Source organism: Pezoporus occidentalis, unplaced genomic scaffold, assembly GCF_034315485.1.
Source record: "Pezoporus occidentalis ecotype Australia unplaced genomic scaffold, CSIRO_AGI_Poc_V1 ctg99, whole genome shotgun sequence".
Classification (NCBI taxonomy): Eukaryota; Metazoa; Chordata; class Aves; order Psittaciformes; family Psittacidae; genus Pezoporus; species Pezoporus occidentalis.
The window spans coordinates 2722661-2734975 of record NW_026916358.1 but is presented as its reverse complement, the minus strand read 5'-3'; the positions used below and the strand labels follow the sequence as shown (position 1 = coordinate 2734975).

General features: G+C 38.9%; 1 long non-coding RNA gene across 2 annotated transcripts in view; it reads left to right on the top strand.

Moving 5' to 3' along the window:
• The window catches only part of LOC134157691 (uncharacterized), a 160462-nt gene extending 150303 nt beyond the window's left edge, over positions 1-10159 (top strand). Inside the window, exons 6-7 of one of the 2 annotated variants that reach the window (XR_009962420.1) lie at positions 7988-8116; positions 10044-10159. This is a non-coding gene — a long non-coding RNA (uncharacterized LOC134157691). Of the gene's footprint in view, positions 1-4833; positions 4894-7358; positions 7515-7987; positions 8117-10043 lie in introns of those variants that run through there. The other variant, XR_009962421.1, reaches the window with a different exon arrangement.
• Positions 10160-12315: the final 2156 nt, after the last annotated feature.

The window sequence follows — 12315 nt, the reverse complement described above, 5'->3', positions numbered from 1 at the left end:
GTGTTTATTTCTCAACCGACGGCATAATGTGACTGATTTACAAGAGTTTAACTCAAGTGTTAATCTGACAGTGACGAAGAGCTTCTCAGTGGCAGAATCACTTACACTATCATATTAGTTGCCTCCTCTATTAAAGCAGTATGGTCGATAATTGGAATGCTTTTATGTCTAGTGGTTCTGACAAGGCTCTCTTTAGGTCACATATGGGCGGTCTGGCTTGCTGCACAGCTGAACAGTGGCAAATGATTTAAACTGAGAAAGTATTGTTCTCCTCGTATTATGGAGCAAGGGCAGTTCAAGGAAAGTAAGGCTCTGCACCGGCTACCTGCTGGTGTGTAGTAAAATAAGATGGACATGATACTGGGTTGGAAGTACAATTAAATCTATTTTGCACCAATGTGTTGGTGGACAGATGAGTTTCCACATGGCAGAGCTTTATGATCTTTAAGGTAGACTGAACTAATAGATTGGTGTGGAGCACACTGAAGTTACTAAGGATGAGAAAGCAAGCAGCAGTACATTTGAACTACAGGTTTCTCATATGCTCCACGTCATGCTGAGTTTTTATAGCTCCTGGCTTTCAAAAAGCCTGTTTCAAAGAGGTTTGCGCTAGACTGGGCATGCAGTTTTGCTCTGCAGATATTGTCGCTACCGATTTAGTGGAATGCAATTAGGAAGCCTAAATTAAGTGGTAATGGAGAACCAGCTCTTGAAACTGGGGTTTCCACGGCAACCACTGCTTACAATACAGCCTTCAGTTAGTTTTCCCACTTTATCTGCAAAATGCACAATTGAGCTTTAAAACAGCTTTGTGCTGAAAAGCACACTGTAAACAACTGTTTGCAATGAGAGTTTTACACTGTCTTTAAATACAACAAGCTATCAAATAAAATTTACTTGTCCACGCTAATAAAAAAAAAAAATCCAGGCAGTACAAAAAAATTAAAGTGTCCAGAAACTTATTATTCATTCTGGAAATTTATATATAATACGAAAATTCAAGATCTTGTGGGTCCTCAATTTGCCTTTTAAGTCTTATCATTATTCCTCAATTTTAAGACACATAATCCTATATCTCTCAGTAGTGAGAAGAACTGAGTGTTTTGGTACAAATACTGCATTTATCACAACAGCAACGCTATATAGTTAGAAAGTGCTTTTCTTCTAATATGAGCTAATAAATGTGTATTTTCATCATTAACATCTAGCAACCCTTTACAGATTTTTTTTTTCATTTTTCCTTTTGTAATACGTTACTATATCTTCCTTAAATGTTCATCTCTTATGGCAAATTAGTGCTGTGCCATCTCTGAACTGCTTAACATTCTTGATTACTTAAGGATCATAGCCCAAATTTTGCATCTTGTCAAATGTAACCACAGGTAACTAAATATGTGTAAAAATCAGGAAAGTGGAAAGGATGATGTTATGGTCATATTTGTAATTTGTATTAACCACCTTTTTCATTATAACCCCATCAAACTGAATCTCCAAACTGAAATTACGTATTTGGAACCAATTGTTTCTCTTCTGCTGTACTATCACAAGTCTTGGATTAACGCTGTCAGGTGATCTGTAAGAGCCAAGATCCTAGCAGTTCTTAATTTTCCCTTTTTTTCCCCTTTAGTTACATGTTTTAATCATGAAAATCTAAGAGAAAACATTGTGTAAACTTCACTAAGATGATTTCAGAAGTCACATCACTCAATTTTCATTTCTGGCCTATCAGCTGTTAGAGTACTCTTTTAAGGCAGTGTTCTTTGGAAAAATTAAAAATGCACCACCAAAGGATTGCACAGCAAGTCAAAACACACCTAATCTGTGTTTCAGCTGAAGTACAGCAACCCAAGCACCTTGCAGACTTTCAAGGCTGACACGCTTGTGTGTGTGTGTGTGTGTGTGTGCGTGTGCTACAGCAACCAAGGCAATGGAGAGAGAGAGCAAAAGGGTGTGAGGGTGAAGGTGATGAGAAGGGGTGAGAAAGAGTAGGTGTGGGTGCCCTCCCTTCGGAACCTGCTGGTCAGAGGACTGTACCATAGCATCCACACTCATGTGTAAATCTGGATTTGATATAGTCTCCACGGACTTTGAACATGCCAGGCAGGGAAGCTTGCCCTTCACAGTACGAGTGTGATTTCAGCTGCAGTGATCAGGCTGTGACTATTCTGATCTGCTCGAAACAGCCTTTTCAGAGCTAACCAAAACAAGAATGAGGATGGGAAGGCTGATCGCAAAGTTCACATCTCCTCTGCTGTGTGCCAGCACTAATGGGAGTTTCTTTTGTGATGGGTAGGTCATAAAACACACAGCTGTAGAGACTGTGCAGGGTGAACAAATCAAAGAACTTAGCAATAAAAATGATGTGCGTGCCAATATTATTTAATATTAACTTGTGAAAATTGTTAAAGAAACACATCTTTGTCATATATCAGGATTGGCTCTAAAGCTGAATCAACGGATTAATAGTGTTATTTGTAATGATATTGTTCTCATAAAGGCTTTATTATTTAGGAATCAGAGTTGGAAATTGTAATTTCTTTAATGATTTTTCATCACATAAATTAGCCTGCCTCAACTCCTCCGTCTAGAAGGCAAGAGGAGAGGTTGAGCTGGTCCCCATATTCATTCTTACACAAAATCTGCTCATTTGGACGGATCCCAAATTTTAAAGAAACAAGTTCCTGGAAGGAATGCAGAATGCCAGTGTGCACAAGACTTTCACAGGGCATCTTGTTTTAACACTGACTGCCTGCATTTTATCAGAGTACTAAAGGACACATTGAAATTATTTTGTTCTGGCACCAGCGCGCGTTGTGATGTGTGTGCATTCAATTGCACTTGACAAATCTTTGGGGCAAACAAAATGGTCTAATGTAAGGAAATATCTTAGCATATTCCAAAATGACATTTTTAGACCAAACATGTGTTCAATTGATTTGCCTTCTCCAGAGATCACTTTTGAATCCAGGCCCGCGATAAGTAGGAGGGCAGGCTCTTGCTGAAGGCCAGGCGGGTCAGCCGTGCTTCCGCTGGTATTTCCTGCGCTGCAGAGTCCCGTACCTAACTGTACAAATAGCTCCACATGGCATCCTGAGAGCGTGCCAGGGAATTTTATGATCACATGCCAAGTATGGTTGTCAGGTTCCACTCCACTGCTGTGTGTGTATGTGTGTGCTCATATGTGTGTGTGGCTGGAGCTAACTTCAGACTGAGTAATTACCATAATCCAAACAGGGCCTTTACCATCTTATTTGCATTCAGCCAGCAGTGCTGTTTTTATCAGCACCACTACTGAATTGTTGCAAAGTTTTAATTATCTTGACAACTCTCTATTTTTTTTTTATTTGTTCCTGGTTTTGGTTTTTTTTTCTCCTACCCCCCTTGGGTTGTGTTTGGATTTCAGCAGTCACCCCCCCTATGGCAGCAATCACATTTCACACTTTTTCTTCTTCTAGTACAATCCACAGTAACCACCTCAAAGGCTCCTCAGAGTGGGGACAGAGGCAGAGGGAGGTTGTCTTTACTAATTAATGCCTAATATTCTTCACAGCAAAATTCACTCCAAATGTCTCTTTTTAAATTGTATTTGAATCCCTGATGTAACTTTACATATGTGTGTAGGCTTGCTGAACTGAAAGAAAACATTTCCTATGCAGAAAGCTACCGCCTTGCATATATGTTTGCCAGACTAGAGCTTTAGTTGTCATGTTTTCTGTATTTCCATAATCTTTTGATTTAGGGTTAGTATAAAATGTATCATGTCACTTACATTTGCTCTTTCTCAAACACTCCGTATTTTCAGTATTTGAATGCAAAGTTAGGCAGATTCAACCTTGAAATTAGACACCATTTTTTAGCAGTAAGGGTAATTAAACACTGGAAGAGCTTACCCAGGAAGGAGATGGACTCACCATAGCTTGGAGTCTTTAAAAAAAAGATTAGTCAACTTTCTGAAACACATGATTTAATCCAGCTTCTGGGGAAAGATTCCAGTGTATGCACACAGGAGGTCAGACGAGGCAGTCTCTGAAGTCCCTTTTGACTTCTGAGCCTGTTGGCCTAGAAATCTGGGCTCAGATATGTTTTGGTTCACATTTAAAGATCAGTTATAACATCTATATACAGAAATTATCTCCTGGGAACATTAAGACAAAATATTTTTCAAAAAGGTGTTGTCTGCTGAAGACAATTAGGTTTTGCTTGCTCAGTTTTCCATTGACTTTTGCTTTTATAAGTAGTTAAAAATCACAAATGTTAATGCAGATTACCATACTCCAGTATGAGATCATTATGGAGGAATGGAAGGCTTTAAAGCATAAAGATTCACAGAACAAATGAAAAAGTCATTTTTAGTCTGTTGGATTCTCAGGTGCAATAAAAGTTTTAAAAATAAACACCGTTAATATTTTTCTAACTATAGAATACTATGATTGTATTTAGTTTTTCATCTCTTATGAAGTTTATGCATCAGATTCAATATAATTGCTACCAAATGGTATGGTGGTATTTTGTTATCCTGAAAGGTAAACAAATTTTGTTTAGCAGTTGTTAGACATTTGTTTCGCTGCAGTTTGGTCTTATGAACACCTTATCATTGTTTTCCCTTTAAAAGGAAAAAAAAATAAAGGTAAGAACCATTAGGGATTTCTCTTTAAATCCAGCAATCTATGCATACTCCTAAGAATCAATGCTCTGTAAGCTGTCTGGTGTTCTGCAATAAATTCTAGCTTTTATAGACTTTTGCTAGGCCAGGTAGCTGCTAATGCCATAGAAATTGATTATTTGTGGTGTTCTTATCACTGCTTAAAATATCTAATTGCTTTTTCTCCACAGATTTGGATTTGGCTTGCTTGATGATGGGCGATTAATGAAGGAAGCCCTAACTGGACAAATGTTAGTCTCCTGAGACAATGTGTTGTTGATAACAGGCCTGATTTGAGCAAGTTTAGTCGAATTCAATTTTAATAGTATTTAAAGGCACAAGCAGGACACATATCGCTGAGTTTTGGGCTGGTCTGTTTGGCTTTTAAGTCCGTTGTGCTGCCAAAGTTTATTCCCATTAAGTATTAAGCTTTGAAGAGCTTCAAAAGCACATATCTCTCAGCTGTAGAGACACGTAATTTACCTCAGTACAGCAAGTTTTGTTCAAAATTCACCTTTTTCCTTTCATACTTATGCAGACTGGGGTATGTAGTTGACCACTGTATGACTGTTCCTGTGGAGGAATTATTGCACTCTGATTATTTTGAACCCTAAAAGTTATTGATTGAGGTAAAGAAGAGACAAGAACGTATTGCAATCAGTTCTCAATCTAGTGAGGACAGCCTTCTTTAAAGGCAGGTAATCCTTAGCCGAAAAGCTGTATGCAGTTGCTGCTGCTCCTGTAGGATTTTTCACATAGCTGCGCCTGTGTCATTTATGTGAAGTTAAATACGAACCACTTTCTACTGCACTACCAAATCAAGATAACCACCAAACACCAAGTCACTATCTTACTGGATCACTGCTTTGAGCGTGAAATTCAGCTCACAGCTCAGTCACAGATCCAGCTGAGGAGAAAAGACATCTCCCATCCCACCAGAATACTGTACTCCAAGACATTTCCCTTCTTCATCAAGATGAAGCAATGACATCTAAAGTCAGTAGAATCTAGAGTTCTTTCCTCCTTCCAAGCGCTCCCATTTTCTAGAGACAGGTAAACCAGAAGGAAGAAGGGTTTGCACTTATGCACCTTGTGCGCTTGCTAACCCCGGTGCCAGTCTTTCTTTCTTTGTCCCCAAAAAGGGTTGTTAAAAGGAAGTCTAATGGCTAGCTCCCTGAAGGTCTAGGCATGGCACTCTGCATTGATTTTAAGCACCAGCCTGCAGAAGTGACTGCAGACACCTGTGTTTGTTGTCATTTAAACACTATGTGTGGAAAGGTGGAAATCTCAGAGTGGGAATCAAACTGGCTGCGCAGAGAAAGGCTCAAGCATGAGGACTATGCTCCAGCAGGTACCTGTAATCATAGCCCCTTTTAGCAATGTGGCCTCAAGCTGGCTGGAGTCCTCTCCTCAGGCTGACACTAACAATATTTGATTCAAATAAATCGATAAATCCACTCTTACATTTTGCAGTATTATCACAATCATAGCAGTGATGCTGTAAGCCAATCTTTTACATAACTGCCTTGTAGGGGTTTAGGCAACGTTTCACATATGAGGACAAACTACAACTCTCCAGACCCAGGACTATTAGCCTTGTCACTTCTGCCTTGCAGGGACACCCCTTAGACACAATGTTCTGAATCAGAGTGTTCCCTCTCTGTTGGAGACATGCCACACTTCAAGAAGCAATTTAAGGTTTATTGGTCTAGTGAAAACAAAAGAGGTATCATAATTATTCTTTTTCTGCTATGCAGTTAGAGAGCAGTTACCTAGGAGGAACCCATCTCACAAGCCAAGGCATGTCATCACTTATCTATTTTAGCCAGATTAATGTTAGTTAGACTATGCAAATGCCTGATTTTGTACAGCTATAGGTTAATACCTTCTGCATGTTTTCCAGGCATTTCTATTAAAAGGACAGGAATTCACTAGAAATGTTCAGTCCTGTGGAATGGCTGCTTCCCAAAGATGTCTCCTCCATGCAACCCTGCAGTGATTCTCCAGCAAAGCAATGGCTGGGAGTTACACCCCTGAGGAAGAGGGGCACTCTCCTTTTTCTCTGGGTCAATGTTCTCATATAAAAGGCACAGCAAGGAAAGCTCTTTCCCAATATTGTACATACTAGAGGCTCCTGCAGGTGTGATTAATTAGGCGTGATTAATTAAACCACAAATCATGACCTTTTTTTTCCTGTCACATTACTTATAAGCAAGGAGCAGTCCATGAAGTTAAATGGTATAGGATAGTACATTTTGAGGAAATAGAAATGAGTTGTGTTGCGTGTGGTCAGCCTATGGGATTTGCTGCTACAGGTGACCATCTGATAAATAGGGTTCCTTGGCTGGAAAGAGTAGTTGTTAATGCTATTACCATAATAGATGGAACCAATCCTATATTCCTGGGACTTTTGGGTGAACTGGGAAGGCAGAAGTGACTCCTACTTGGCTAATAAAGTAAGACCAAATGCTCCACATGCTGGGAAGTCAGGCAGGAATATTGTTCTCCACGGACAGCAGCACTGAACTATTAGCTTGATCTATGACTTGCCATTTCGTGGTTTGGCTGTTTGCTTATTTGTCTGTCTTCTTAACCCCTCCAGAAAATGCTATACTGGGTTTCTCTGTTGACTGAATGACTAGGCTTGGGCAGAAGATATAGCTGCCTTCTTCTTTGACATTTATATCAAAATTGATTAACAATAATTCTTTTACAGAAAAAGATTGACAATAAGAAGTGGATGTTCATCTTTAATGAATAAAATTATCGTCTTTACCAAAGTGGAAACCAGCTAACTTTGATGGTGTGACTGACCACCTTCTTAGCAATAGCTGAGTGTTTGCTTCTTCTTGAAATGGTAAAGTAGTGCTGTTTCCATGAAGAACCACCTGTTGTTCTAGTCATTTTTTTCTCTCCTTCGTATGATTTCTTGGGACTTTCTCATTACTTGCAGTAGCAGGATGTGCTGGGTAGTATTTATGCAGTCAGAAATTCTAACTTAGAGCCTTTACAATCCTGTCAAGCATTCAGAATTATGTTTATATATTTTAATCCTTGTAAGGTAAGGAGTCCATTCATAATCTAATTGGTTTTGTTTATTGTTATGTTTGCCATTACAGAATAGCTCACTGGAAGGTGCCTACTCTATATTTTTCTCACTTCTTAATAAAACGTCTTACCTAAAAGATTCTTTCTTTTATTTTTCAATTATGAAAATTCTTTCCTGATCTCATTAAGCCCCCAAAAAGATGAAGTGTTATTTTTCCTTTTTTATTTGTGACAATAAATTTAAGCACACCTGTGGCAAACTAATTACTATGTCATGGGGGGAGGGGGGTAATACAGAGCAAGCCTGTTAACTGTGAATGCGAAGAGATGAAGCAAGCAGAAAAACAAAGAGAAGTGTGGAGAGCTTTGCTGCCATATTGTCTATGACACCATCAGCTCCTAGCTTTAGGATTGATGAGTAAATAGGTACGTAACAGAGACACTATTATTCTACAAAGAAGGATATTTCAAATGAAATTTAGAAAATGTAAAAGGCTTGTAAACACATTCTCAGACACTTCATAATGACAACATTATAGAGGGAGCTTCATTTGCTTGTCTTTTAATTTCAGATCCTTACAGTGGAAGTGTTATGCAGAGGTCTAAATAATAACGTCATTGATCTTAGCAAGTATTGCCATAGCCCTAGTATTGCCATTTTCCTGATGAAAGAAACCACTCTGTTATACCAGTTAAAGATTCATATTGTATCCTTCATTTTTGTACTTAAACCAGATTTGGGCATTTCAGTGTTCATGCAAATTGCAGTGTCTTTCAGAGTTGTGCACTTTATAAGACGCTTTGTTAATTACAGAGGTAATAGACATCATCACCTTTGTTTAACCGTGAAAGTGCTGATTTTCAAATTACTTGAAGTTTTAATTATTGTGATTATAACTCAGTACTGCCTCCATGACATTTCACATACAGACATTACTTCAGTGTAAACCACTTAGGATAACAGAAATAAAGAGTTTTTTTCTGTATATTCATAGTATACTGGAAATTGAGAGGCCAGGACTTCTTACAAAGACTATCCATTGCTTATTCCCCTCTGCGGACATCCATGCTACATTCCCTTCCTCCCTTACGTATCAGAGCAAGAAAATTGATTCAGTCACTAGCAGGGATTCAGTGGTCTTCTTTATCACACATAAGTTTTAGTGCTGCTCAAGAGTGACCTTGAAGAAGACATGGAGGATGTCTGGAATATGCACTGTCTCCCATTCCTTCTTTTACCCAAGGCAAGGGAAATGCACTTGTCCCAGGGGCCATCATCCTTTCTTTCTTCAGGCCTGGCCCTGACAGACAAATATAGACATAAACTGGAGAGTTCAGTCTGTCTGAAATCTAGTCTGTTCGCATAAAATAGCCTTTGTCAACATTAAGTGCTGGCATTAAATGCCAGAAGTGGAGGAGTTTTGGAAATAGCAGTAAAAGGCCCCAGTAGATGAATCTGTACTTTGCAGAAAGTTCTCTTCAAAAAGATACAGAAAGGGACTAAACAAGGGAGGAGGAGAAGCAAACACAGAGAGAAAGTAATGGCAAAAAAAAAGACAAACGTTAAATATTCCTTTTAACTGCTGTCAAAGATGGAGATTATACTTGACTAAACATCTGAATCCTCTACCACAAGTCAGGACTAAGGCTGACTTCATCTTTAATTTCAATGGTCTCTATAGAAAGGAGCCAGTCAGTTATTCTGTGTACTACCATCACTAATAGACCAAGCAGATGGTTTTGGTTTATTGCCTGAATGCTGAAATATTTTACTGTAAATATATAAATAAGACATTCACTTGCCTTATACAAGTTCCTTATGTACTTTATAATAAACCATTTTGACAGAAAAATGTTGACCAGCCCTAGCCTAACGCCATTCAGACAATGAATTCAATACTGGCACAAATCCCATCCATTAATAAGTCAATGTTATTACATTTACTTTTACAATTTGAAGGATAAAGGCAAAAATGCAAGAGATGGAGCAATAAGAACCATGTGGTCCCTCCTTTCAAGGGTCTCATCCAGAGCCCGTTAAGTTAATGTACATACTCCCTTTGAATTTAATGAGCTTTGCATAAGTCAGAAATTATTGAAAATGAATAACAAGAAAAAGAACCACCCTGTTTACATTTGTTGGATTATATCCATAATAAACTTGTAAAAAATCAAAACAGTAGAAAACATTAAAACATATCCAAATACTAACTTTATTTTAGAATTCAAGATGATATCGTTTCCTGATCTAACATAAGTACGTGATGTCACAAACATCAGATTTTTCCCAAATCTTTCCTGAAAACATGCCGCTCCCCATCATCAAATACTTTATCTTGGTTTCTCCTTGTAGCTTTTCCTTCTAGAGATGTGCATCTTTGTGCAAGCAGTTATGAATATCAGGCAGCAGTCTGGAGCACACTACCACTTGGGACATCAAAGGATTACAGACTGCTCTCACAGGAACTGCTGGAAGGGAGGTGGTGATGGGTCAGAAAAGTGTCCAGCCGAAGCAGAGAGCCTGAGAACACCCCAGGGATCAGAAGCAAGGCCAAACACCACTCTTACAAACAAAGATTTCGAAACTAAGTGAGATATTTCTTTTCTGCAGTGAATTTTATCACAGATAAAATCAAGCATGCAAAAGGACTGTAATATTAAATCCAAATTCCCTATTTCAGCAAAAGGGAACAGAGGAAAAGACAGATGGAGTGATTTGCTGGGGCAGGAAGAGCTGTAGGTGGAACTAGATCCCCTGTCCTCTTCAGAGGCTGCCTTTTCCTGCTTGTGATGTGGAAGAAATATAGCCACTACCAGGCACCTGCAAAAGTCTTCCACCTGTTTTCATTCCAAGTGACAGAACCCAGAGGACTAAGTGCATGGTCCCCACTAGTCTGTAGGGAGCGTGGTGTAGCTGATGCAATTCCCAGCGACAGCACACCTGCAAGGTCTCATTGGTCTGCTGCTTGGTGCTCTGAAAACTCAGAAATCTATTATCAGTGTGAGCATGTGCTTATTGCTCAGATTCCCTGCCTTTGCTCCCTATATGTACCTAATTGTACCAGTGTACACATGCACACACACCTAAATATGCACACACATATGCATATATACAGGCATGCACACGCGGGTTATTAGGATGAGTGCATGTTAAAAGCTTTACATATTTTTTTTACAAAACTGCACATAAATAAAAGGAACGGACCTTCTCCATGAAACGTGAGCACAGAAACATTCGTAAGTGGCCAAGAGCTGCTAAATAATTAATCAATAGAGCAGTGTGGCAGTTTGAAATGTAAATGTGATGGATGAAGGTGTGATGCTTGTCATCAAGCAGAAAATGATGTGACTAGAATGGATAACCCACAGTACCTGCTAACCAGCAAAAGCTTGGACGCAAAGATGAAGTAGAGCCATCAGAAAGCAGCCTCGGCAACCCCTAATTCTTGCCTTTGACCCACAATTCACTTTCATGTCCCTGTCCCAGAAGAGATGTTTAAAAAAATGATGAAGAGAGATCTTGGGGTAGAAAAAGGGAGAGAAAAAAACCATCTGAAGAAATGCTACCTGACAAGGCTGCGGGCTACATTCTTGAGAACACCTTTCTTTTCTTTGTGTTCTCCTTCTCCTGTTAAATAAAAATGCAGCTCCTTTTTTCCCTTTCCTTTCTTCCAAAACTCTCCTGAGCCATTCCTGCAAGTGGTTCTGTGACTCGGGAGCTGACAACAGCCACATGCAAAGGAACAAAGAATGAGAGTGACAATTCAGAGTGCACGCAGGTGAGAAAGACACCTTTTACTTATCAAACTAGGCTGCAAAAAAATGCTCTTTTTACTCAACGAGCTAGAAATAGCGGTGATCTAACAAGGCACTGATCCAAATTCTGTATTTGTGCTGAGATGTAATGCTAACAGGATTTTTAGGTTGACTAGTAGTCTGTGGCCCCTCTGTTCAAATAAGGAAGCGTTCCTCCTATTTGGAAAGAGGAAAATCCATATAATTACTGTATATTACGTGACAGGAAAACGTATGTCACGATGGTAAGGGGTGACAGAAAACGCACATCAAAAAATTTGTTTTCAGGGACTTCCTTTGCCAGTCGTTGCATTCTCTCTGTGGGGAAATTCAACACGATGAGATTTCTGAGAGAAATTAACCTTTAAAAATAAAATTAAAAAAAAAGGATTCTTTCTTTTCTTTTTTTTTAATAAAATTGTAAGCCTGCAAGTGAAATTTAAAAGTTAGATGGCTCTTTCTCCCTGCAAAAGAATCCTGTTTCTCAGTAAGTACCATTTAGCAGCTTGTCTTTTTTCACCTCTTACATTATCAAAAGCTTATTCTATTCAGAAAGTGAAAAATGCCATGGTTTAGCATTAGATTTCCAAATGCCCCTAAATATACATTAGCAGATAACCCCTACGAAAAGTGAAAGCTACATATAGATATATAATAGTGCTTTGGGACACAAAATAGATGTTTTACCATTTCTTAGACATAAAAACCATACAAATACTATCTTAAAATCTTCTGGGGTTTTAAGACCTCTATACAGATGAAGAGGCATAAAGAAGTGGCAGATGTCCAGGTGAGCTAGCCAGTGTTTTCATACTTCCCCAACTGATTAT